This window comes from Grammomys surdaster, unplaced genomic scaffold, assembly GCF_004785775.1.
Source record: "Grammomys surdaster isolate TR1022 unplaced genomic scaffold, NIH_TR_1.0 62, whole genome shotgun sequence".
NCBI classification, from domain to species: domain Eukaryota; kingdom Metazoa; phylum Chordata; class Mammalia; order Rodentia; family Muridae; genus Grammomys; species Grammomys surdaster.
In genome coordinates, this window is record NW_021604564.1 from 18,750,069 (window position 1) to 18,761,522 (window position 11,454).

The following is an 11,454-nucleotide window of genomic DNA, read 5'->3' on the forward strand; positions in this document are numbered from 1 at the left end:
AAAAAAAAGAAAAAATGGTGAGCATGCCTCAAAATTGCTGCTTAAAGAATCAGCTCAGACATGCTAGTGTAATCATCCCACAGATGAATCAAATGTGTGAACAAACGCTAGTGGGCAATCTGTGACATGACATTTACCATAAAGCTTCATGTCTATGATAACGGTATTCAGTCCTGGCATTTTGGAGTTGTCGTTCAGGCATCTCTATGGCTACTGCTGGGATCTGCTGATGTTTCTGTGTTTGAGGCTTGTAGATGGGTCATGAAAAGTAAGGCAAAAGCTAGTGTTCAAAGACAGACATGAAGGGCATAGGAAACAGAAACCCAGGTTAAAGCCACTCTTTTGTTTTAAAATTTTACATCTATTTATTTGTGAGAGTGCACATGCCATGGCATACACACAGAAATTATGGAGCAACCCTGGAGGGAGTCATTGTTCTCCATGCGAGCTCAGGGGATGGAAGTCAGTTGTTGCAATTTAATCTGCTGAGCCATTTTGCAGGCCCATGAAAGCTGCTCCTCTTACCACAGTCAATAAAACGGGAACATATTAACTTGGCCCTTAGTTCAGACAGAAAGAAGGTCTTAGAGTCTCTCATAGTGTCATTCTTGAAAAGGTAACACTGAGAATCATGTAGGCAACACTAAATTGATCTTCTACAGTGAGGGGCCAGGTAGATCCCAGAAGACCATACTGAGAGGCTTCATTTAGACTGGTGAGTTAGAAGATCACAAAGGAAGTGTAAGCCAATACCACACCACATGTATGTGTTTCTTCAGCCATTACTTCTCTCATGCCAGAGTATGCTGTGTGCTAGGAAGGGCTCAAACTATGGATACAGCACTTCAGTGTAGTTAGTGACAATTTTTAAGAGAAAATGAAAGAGTTTCTTGCAATATTAATATATACTTGGAAACCAAATTGTTAAACGACTGTCATGACTAAGCAGATTTTTTATTTTAAATGTGTGTATTTTCTGCTGTGTACTCAACCACATGCTTGGCTGTGACTAGGCCATGTCTTCCATGTATCAGTCACATAAGTTATGCCTGGGCATTGGTGTGTGACTCATCTCGAGGCTTTAAGCAGTGCAGCTGTGTGCGGCTGCCTGATGGGTCACCCTCATGTTAGAATAGTCATCTTTTCTGAGCTTAGCAATAAGCATTTGGTCCATTTGACCTGTGTCTCTGGGGATGGTTTGTCAAAGTCAGTGATACTCAGATATGTGAGAGCAATTGTTGCCTTGCTACCTAATCTGTAACCTGGGGCCCTCCCTAAAGGCTTACAGGGCAAAGCTTAATTGTTGTGTAGAAGACCACTTACTTTGTGAGTGGGTCTGACAAGGTAAACCCAGGATCTGACTGTGTCCTGTATGCAAGGTGGACAAACATTATAGAGTATGCCAACAATTTCCCTCCAGTTCCAACAGTACAGTTACTCAGAATTAGCTCTAAGAGTCAAAAAGAGCAAGGGCAGCCTGTCCCCCTTTCACCTACTTTTCTTTTGTATGCCATGGCACTTTAATGTTCTGCTGTGACATTAATTTGAACTCCAAAATACTATTTATTGTGCAAAATAAAGTATGAGATTTTCACAGAGTGTCTTCCTGTGCTGTTCTTGGATCTGCCATTGTTGAGTAAATCACAGAACTGTATTCTTGTTAAGGGCTTCACGAATGCAGGAAACTTTAGAGTGGACTAGAACCCATGTAAAAGAAAAGTTAGCTATGGGATGTAGCACTTGAAGATCCTGGCACTGAGGAACTAGATACATGCATATCCCTGAAGCTTGCTGGTCAGCTACTCTAGCCTAACCTGTGAGCACCACTCCCCATTCTAGTGGAAGGATGTCTCATAAGACAAGGTAGATCGTGCCTGGAGAATGATACCCAAGGTCCCCTCTGACCGCTACATATACCTGCACACATGTGTATACACACCTGCAGAGAGAGAGAGAGAGAGAGAGAGAGAGAGAGAGAGACAGAGACAGAGACAGAGACAGAGACAGAGACAGAGACAGAGACAGAGAGAGCTCAAAACATCCAAGACATATCTGGGTTTAAAGGGCTGACTTCTTGCAGAAGTAAAAGTCCAGCACTCTTAATTTCTTAAAGGATTGTATTTCTCTGTGGGGATTGCATACACATAAGAGTTCTATGAAATTCAGAGAATAGAGGAGACACTCGAAGAGCTCCCATGGTGTGGAGCTCTGTAGCATTACACCGTGTTCATCCAGAACTCTTCAGAGTCTTAATTCATTTGTGCAGCCCCTGTAGAAATTCATGCCAGAGAAAAGAAGAGGAGGTTGACAGCCAGGGGAAAGGATGCCAAATGGCTCATCCTTGGCAGTGGCATTTGGATGGGGCTGGCCCGCCTCCGGGCTTGTTGGCCAGCAGCACTGTTGCCTATACAGGCAGCTATGTATCTCTGCTCAGGAGTCCAACAACTGTGTGTGTATTTTGGTAAGCTATTATTTCTAGGCCATGTGTTTTCATGGCATTTTTGCATCTTTTGGCATTAATTCTGTGCTTGCCCACTCCACCTTCCCACCCACTGCAACATTTTAGATTTCTGATTAAAAAACATCATACAGAAACAGAATATATTAAAAGACTCAAGTGGGCTTAGCCCTAACAGTACTCTAGACAAGTCATCTTCTTCCAGACAAATTAATAATACATTCAACTCTCTTCTTCCTCTTGTTTAGAGTTTTTTAGGCAGGGTTTTATAGCCCAGGCTGGACTCGGCTGACTTTCAGTTCATGATCCTGCAATCATAAATGTGCATGGTCATGCCTGGCTCCAAAGATTCCAATCTCAGTGTTCAGTTGTTCTTAATTAGTTAGCAAAACCTAATTGTAGAATGATCAGATAGTACTTTAATCACTAGAAGTATAATGAAATTATTGGGTAATTTTAAAATCCAAGACTCTTTCAAGGTTTTCAGAGAAAGAGAACGATTTTACAACCTTACAGAATCTGCCACGTGTCCACCAAGCCGGTTATCAGCATGCTCAGTTCTGTGCAAGGTTCTCCCTCAGGACCAATCTGCATTCTGCTCTCCAAAACTATCGACTTGAAGGAGCTCACATGCTAATTCTGCTTTACCTAGGTTTTATGTTTCCTGTATTGTCCTTTAGCATAAGACGCTGAGGCATACAAGACTGAAGACTTTATTAATTCAAAGAATTTACACGTTGTGTGGTGTGTGTGTGTGTGTGTGTGTCTGTGTGTCTGTGTGTGTGTGTGTGTCTGTGTGTGTGTGGTGTTTTTCAAGCATGTGTCCATGTGGTGCACATGTATAGGGATACCAGAAGACAATCTTGAATGCTTTTTCAGCTGCCATCTACCTTGTTTGGTTGTGTTTTACTTTTGAAATAGGATCTTTTTATTGGCCTGGAACTCACCAATTCAAGTAGACTTGCTGATCAATGAGTCCCTGAGAGCCTCCTGGCTCCATGTCCCCAACATTGTACGACTGGTGTATTAGTATATCCAGAATTTTTATCCAGACGCTAGGGATCCAGCCTCAGGCTCACTTTACAAACTGAGCCATCTTCCCAGGCCTCCAGTTTTGTTTTCGTAGTGAAGAAAAATAATTAAAGAGTTATGAACAAGCATTAAGAATAGCAAGAATAAGAGATTATGGCCTCTATACTCTCCTAAAATTACTTAGTGAGCCATGTTCTTTTGTGACTAACAAAAGTGTCTCAGTCTAGTCAGTTTCAAAGGCAGAAGGGTCCATGGGGATTTGGGGACTATAACTCCAAACTTCCCACTCTCTATTTGATTAATGAGGAAGCTAGTTTGTTAATTGTGACACAGTAACTCTTATTAGGACACTGGACCAGCCCTCTCTCACTCAGTACCTTCTCCTCTTGGCTTTAGAGCTATTATCAGATTGGAATGACCCATGCAGGGAAATGTGGTATCATATCACAGGAATGACTGTTGCCTCAAGGCTGGATCCACCGTGCGATGAAGAATGAGGGGAACAGGTACCTGCAGTCCCTGATCTCGGAAGACTGGAGCAGAATGATCACATGGTCCCAGCCTGGACAGCACAGTATGCTCCTGTCTCAACAAGTGAAAACATGTTGAATAGAATGATGAGCAGATCTGAGGAAGAGTAAGTGTAACCCTAAAGGGAGAGTGCTCCAATGCAAAGAAACACAGAACACAGGAAATGAAAGGTGCGTCTGCGCCGTGCCACCCCATAACTATCTAAGAAATAGAGAAATCCATGTTTTCTCTGATGCTTTGACCCCACAGGGAACTTTTGTTCCCAGTGCTGAACCCTGGGGACAGCAAACTGCTCACCCAGGAGGACAGCTCTCACACACAAATCCAACAACCCTAGCTCGTAAGTCCAAGTCCTTCTTTATCCAGTTTTTACATCCCAGTCATGCCCCGGCACCGGGGCTGAGCTTCCTACAGCTACCAGCAACCCTGAGCCCTAGTGCCCATTGTAATCCCCAACTAGCCTACTTGAGGCCAGCTCCCCTGCGCTTGTCAAGCCTTCCTGTGGAAACCACACAGAGGCTTCGGCTTATGCTCTCGCCATGTTCTCTCCCGAGCAGCCCTGGTCTCCCCAGGACTGTTCCAGGGGTACATGTGAAACCTTCCTTCTCCATGCTAGCCATTTCTATTTATACTTTACCAAAACTGTTAAGAATAAACCTCAGTGTAGCTTTTCATCTAATCATCTTGTTCTCAGGCTTGCTTGTATCTATTTTATTATTTATCTGAATAGTCACATAATAACCATCCATATCCATCGGGCATGGTGTGATAATCCCGTATATACTGTAATTCATCACAATGAGCCTCGGTAATTAGGATTTTCTCTTTAACAGTCGTCACTTTCTGTGTCCAGAGGCTTCCAACTCCTCTCTTCTAGTTGTTTATAAAACGAATCCTAGGGCTGGGAGTTGGGGGAGTACCTGCTCTGTAAGCAGGAGAACTTAGGTTTGGATCATCAGCACCCACAACCAAGCCAGGCATTGTGGCACATGTCCATCAGCTCACCACTGTGGGAGAGAGAGGAGAGAGTCAGTTCCTGGGTGAGGGGTGGGAGAGGGAGAGGAGAGAGTCAGTTCCTGGGTGAGGGACATTACATTAGTACCCAGCCTTTCTAAAATGGTGAGGTTCAATGATAGAAAGAGGAGAGAGAGAGAGTCAGAGAGACTGACAAAGAGACAGGGAGACAGAGAGACAGAGAGACAGAGAGAGACAGAGATGCAAAGTGATTTAGGAAGACATTCTAATGTCAGCCTCTGGCCTCCTGAAGGGTCAAGTACAACAACAACAACACACACACATACACACAATTATAAATGATTATTAAAATTTTAAAACATCACAGTTGAATGCCAGTGCAATAAGGTGACACATCTGTATCAACTTAAACTCTTTGAACAGTTTAAATATCCAATGATCTCCCTTCCTTCTCATTCTTAGAAATAAACTGCTCACCTACAGCACCCGAGTGCCATGTGGGCAGAAATCACACACTCTTGACTCCTACCCAGTCTTATATGCTTAGCTGAAGTGCATCCATTTCTGAAAGACCTGCCCTTGACCAGGCAGATCCAAGCGTCAACGGTGAGAGTGGTTCACCAGGCCTCTGCTCCAGGCAGATCCAAGCCTCAACGGTGAGAGTGGTGCTCCAGGCCTCTCCTCTGCCACAGTGGCCCTTGGGCAGCCTGTAAGCCACGCAGAATAACATACGGAGTCTGAAAGGGTGTCAAGAAGACCTTATGGGACTTGCATGCCTGACCCAAGTGGTCTCAATCTTTGAACAACACTTCTCCTTAGTAGAGATGAACATGTTCTGAAAAGGACCAATAGTAATTATTTCTGGTTTTGTTGGACTTTTGTTATAACAAGTCAGCAGCCACAGGTAACACAGAAAGAAACCAGACACCAGTCAGCTATGAAATATTTACACGCCATATATGCCTATATGCTATACCTTATGAGTTGAAGATGATCCAGCAGACACATTGTCCTAGTTAGGGGCTATTGCTGTGATGAAACACCATGACCCAAAAGCAAGTGGGGGAAGAAAAGGTTTATTCAGCTTACGGTTCCACAGCACTGCTCACCATTGAAGGAAGTCAGGACAGGAACTCAAAACAGGAAAGGATCCTGGAGGCAGGGGCTGATGCAGAGACCTTGGAGGGATGCTTCTTACTGGCTTGCTTTCCCAGGTTTGCTCAACTTGCTTTCTCATAGAACCCAGGAACACCAGCCCAGGGATGGTACCACCCACAATGGGCTGGCCCTCTCCCACAATAACTAATTAAGAAAATGGCTTACAGCTGGACCTTATGGAGGCATTTTCTAAATTAAGTCTCCTTCCGTTCAGATAACTCTAGTTGTGTGTCAAGTTGACATAAGACTAGTCATCACATATTTCCTAAACCCAGGGCATGTTAGCTTTTCTGCTTTCTATATATGTACTGCTGAGACAGAACTGCTATGTTTTTTTCCCTCATTTCATCTATCCATCCATCCATCTATCCATCCATCTATCTACCTATTATCTATTTTCTATCTATTCATCCATCCATCCCCCCATTTGTATATATATATACATTTAGTCATCCATCTATCCACCCACCTGTCTATATGTCTATCAATTATATGCCTATCTACCTATCTTTATCTATCTGCCTATCATCTATTTAATCTACCTATCATCTATCTATCTATCTATCTATCTATCTATCTATCTATCTATCATCAACCTACTTTTATTTTCAGACAAGGTCTCACTAAGAGACCTTGCTCAGGCTGGCCTTGTTGCAATCCTCCTGCCTCAGCCTCCCAAGTCTCTGGGTTGCGGGCCCAGACATCAAGCCTGGCAGTTTTCTTAACACTGGTGTGAAAACTGTTGGGCAGTGGGCTTTTAGCAGGTTGACCACTTTAGCTCCTTAGGTGGCTAATATGTATGTACACACTAAATACATGCTAAATGGGCAGGGTGAGCTTGCCTTACTTCTGCTGTGTTTTGCTGCTGTCATTTGGTAGTTACCTCAATTCCATCCGTATATATGAGGGCCCTAAACATTTCTCTCAGCAGATCTTGACTATTCACCCAGAACTTTCCAGAACTTTTCTTCAGGAGATTGATGGAAAGACGGGAGGTTCTCTCTAGCTTCTACTGCACCCCACAGTTCAACTTAGTACCTCCAGAAGCCTCCCAGTGGCTCCTTAGGGTGTCACCACTGTGACATCTCTCATCTTGATTTTTTTTCATTCAGGGATAAATTGTCATAATGTTGCTTTAATTTTTGTCTCTGGTTGTACTCTGAGGAAGAAAAGGGCAAGTGGTTGGTAACTCCTCATGTGAAACAGAAACTTGAGACAACCTGAACATTGTGTCCAATGACTACATGACTACATTGTTACTTGGCACTGCCTGTAGCAGGTACCATCAAGGTAGCCCACTGTCTTGTTTCCACATGGCATTTGCTGACAATGTCCCCACTCACCCAGTAGAAAGCAAAAGCTATGGCAGATTTAAAAGGGTAGCCAGGCTCACATGGAGGTCTTCAGGATCCCAGTCTTAACTTCTCTAGATATATTACAAGCATGCAAAGCTACCACAGTGAAGCCAGTGTTGTTACTACTATCTAAATGAAAAGACTGGGGACAGAGCTCAGTTAATTCCATACACAGAGATCTAGTCTCCATGCCCACACACACAAACTGGGCAGAATGGCATATGCATCTAACCCCAGCACCTGGAAGGTACAGGCAGGAGAAACAGGAGCCCAAGGTCATCCCAGCTACATAGTGAGTTTAAGGCTAGCCTGGGCTACATGAGACCCTAATATTACACACACAACACATTTCAAGACAAAATGTGTTCCTCCCATCACTCACCCTCTGCTCCCCAACTTGTACAGCTTGGCTCTTGGCCAATAGTCACTGAAACAGGTTAGCCCCCTCCTGCCCGGCCTGGACTACTCCCAGAAAACACACGGGCTGGCAAAAACTTTATATACCTACCTAAAGAGAATAGTCCTTTCAACTCTGGACTCTCACTGTTGATGTTTCCAGAACAAACTTAAACATTTAGAAAACTAGGTAGTTATCATACTGTCTACGTTAGTTTAACCTGTGGCTTTTTAAAAAATGAACTTCTTTGTAATTATTGTATATATATATATGTGTAAGTGGGTGTAATAAATGTAGGCATACATATATCTACACACACACACACACATTACTAGCAGTGAGCATCAATTAAGCCAAGTGTGGGTTGTTTTCTTATTGTTTTTGTTTCTGTTTGGTTGTTGTGTTTTTTTCCCTCCCACACCTGGTGAGTTTAAACCCCTACAGGTCATCCTGTCAAAATACAATGTTAGCTCTGAAATAAAATAAGAGAACAGAAATAAACACAATCCGTTAGAACTCCCTGCCAGTGTTGGCAGATTTAAAAAAAAAATACTGTGTCTCAGACAGAAATATCAATAACTTTAACGTGTGCGATTTGTTAACGAGGAAGAAAACAAGCAAACTTGCTCTCCGATGACTGTCACTAATATTTATTCGTCCAGTGACTGTTAATCAAACCAAGTTTACAGTCCCGTACAGCACCTGTGACAGGTGCTGATCGCTAATCAGAGATTGCAGCAGTTTATTCCACTGCTGACAACTCGCAATTTTCCACTGAATCAGCTATTTTGTCAGGTGGGAATTATGGCATACCACATGTGACAAAACACATCACCCTTTCCCCCCTTTTTTTTTTCCTGATTTTTTTTTTTTGCATTTTTTCAGGCTTCTCTCTCTTGCTTTCTCCCCCCTTTTTAGACAAACAATATCTGGGAACTCAGAAGTAATAAGGCGGAATGCATAATTAATTACCCAGCTTGCTCTAATTAGGGATGAATAAGTTGTGTCCCTCTCACAATCACAAATGTGGTGATGGGTAACACCAGTTTATGCTGTATTAACAGCAAATATGCAATCCTTCTGAGAGCACTTTTGTTGATGAATTTGATGAATGTGACAATAATTAGTGCAGACAGATGAGAGCTAAATTACTACTGACAATGTAATGCTATCCTGCTCGAGGGCCTGGGAACGTGGCAGGGACCTGGGCCTCCGTTCTAATTAATAGTCTTTTTTGTCCTTTTTTTTTTCTGTTTTTTTTTTTCCTTACCCCTACTGGCAAAAAATAGGGAGGGGGGGCACTACCGGTAATTGTTTTCCTCAAAGGCTGCAGGGAGTTATCAGGGTAATAAAGTTAATTAGCAGAACAAACATCTTTTCACTGCCTTACCAGTCTGAGAAAAAGAGGGTAATTCAAGCTGCGGGAAGATATGATGATGGCGTGATAATAAAGGATATTTTTAACAGGAGACCTGCAGAGGGGAAGAAGGTTTCCCTGGCTTGATGTATCAAAAGAATTAGATGCCTCCTTTCCAGGTTTCAAAGTTGTCTCTGTAGAAGGCTTCATGGCTACGATTTTTAATTTTGGAAATAAAGTTGGCATGGAATACCCCTGTTTCTATCTTATAAGTGGTAACAGGCATATTCAACTTGGTCTTCATTTAAATGGCCTTTTGCGACCATCTCAAGCAGAGATGTGAGCTCAGGCATTTGCCAAGGAGAACATTGGCTGTGGAGTTTGTCCTGTAGACTTGTTATGCTGTCTGAATATTTAGAGAAAAGTAAGAAATTGCTAAGCAATTTCCATTAAATAGCACTTGTCAATTCTCATGTATAAATTAAGTTTAATCTTAGGACTGGAGACGCAGCTCATTTGGTAGAGTGCTTTCGTAGCATGCGTGAAGCCTAGGTCTGATCCCCATAAAACAGATCCTCAAGGCAAAGCCATCCCAGCAGTTGAGAAGTGGAGGTAGAAAGATCAATAGCTCAGGGACATACTTTGCTACACATACTGAATTTGAGGCCAACCTAGGCTACATGAGACTGTGTCTCAGAAAAAGAATGGTGGTAAAAATATATGCTATTTTAGTCTAGGTTTGTAATCTCTGAAGTTATTTTTTCCCTTTAAAATTTAATTTATTTGTGTGTATTTGGCAGGGGTCAAGTTGTTTTTTTATTTAGTATTTTATTAGTATTGTATTTTGCCTGCATGAGTGTCCATGTACCATGTGCCTACACTGTCTGTGTAGATTCTCTGGAGTTTCAGAAGTTGTGAGCCACTGTTTGGGAGCTAGAAATTAAACCTAAGTCATCTGGAAGAGTAGCTAGTAAGCTACTAAGCCCTCTTCACCACTAAGCCCTCTCTCCATCCCTTCAATAGTTATTTTTATTAAAACGTTTCAGTATTACCCTTCATGTCTAGTGTAGCAGTTTGGATAGACGAGCACCTGGACCAAAGGAGACCAGTTCAGCCCACACTGACACTACAGCTTTCTTTAACCTGCCCAAACACATTACTTGACTTGAGTAGATGCAAACAGCATCAGCCCACCAGGTATTTTGCAGACTTGGCATGTTAGCTTTCTCCCTGTATAGTAAGTCTTCAAGACTTTTTAAACATCAAATGCATGAAACAATTGCTTAGCATCAAGTAAAGTGCTCCTGGACAGAAGCCTGAAGCCTTCTAAAACAATGCCATGAGAAACTGTTCTTGGTATTCTTGGCAATCCATTGCACCACAGGTTCCTCACATGTGTGCGTAAGGATGCTAACTTCTTGTCAGAGCAAGTGGATGACTGTTTAGTCCACAGCTAGGAACATAGGAGGAAATAACAAGTTTTTCCTGTGTTTGACTAGCAGCATGGCACTAGGCTGGCTATCCAGTTAAGAGCCCTTTATCAGTAGATTTGTACCTAAATGGGGCTAATCCCCTGGCAAACAGCCTTCCTTCCTATGTCACTAAGGTGCTGTGCCAGAGGCCTCTGCTGACCAGGGCAGAGTGAGGGTGGACAACTGACTTTGAACCAGAAATCAGTAGAGTGAGCTCTTTCTTTGCTTAGTGGCTAACCTCTCTGTCATCTTGCTGATCTTCTGTGGTCTCCTGAGCCATCCCATCCCAATAGTGATAGCACTGCCATCACTATTGACACAAAAGAAACCTTGTGGGCTTGAGAGATGAATCATCAGTTAAGAGTGATTGCTATTAGCAGGGTGAAGTGGTGCACACCTTTAATTCCAGAACTTGTGAGGCAGAGGTAATGGGTGTCTGTGAGCTTGAGGCCAGCCTGATCTACATAGTGAATTCCAGTACAGCCAGAACTACATAGTGAGACCCTGGCTCAAAAGAAACAAACGAACAAAAGAAGAGCATTTGCTATTCTTGAAGGGTGTACAATTCAGTTCTTAGCACACACATCAGATGGCTTATAACTGTCTGTAATTCCAGAGGATTCAACTCTTTTCTCTGGCTTCCGAGCAGAGAACACACACACACACACACACAGAGAGAGAGAGAGAGAGAGAGAGAGAGAGAGAGAGAGAGAGAGAGA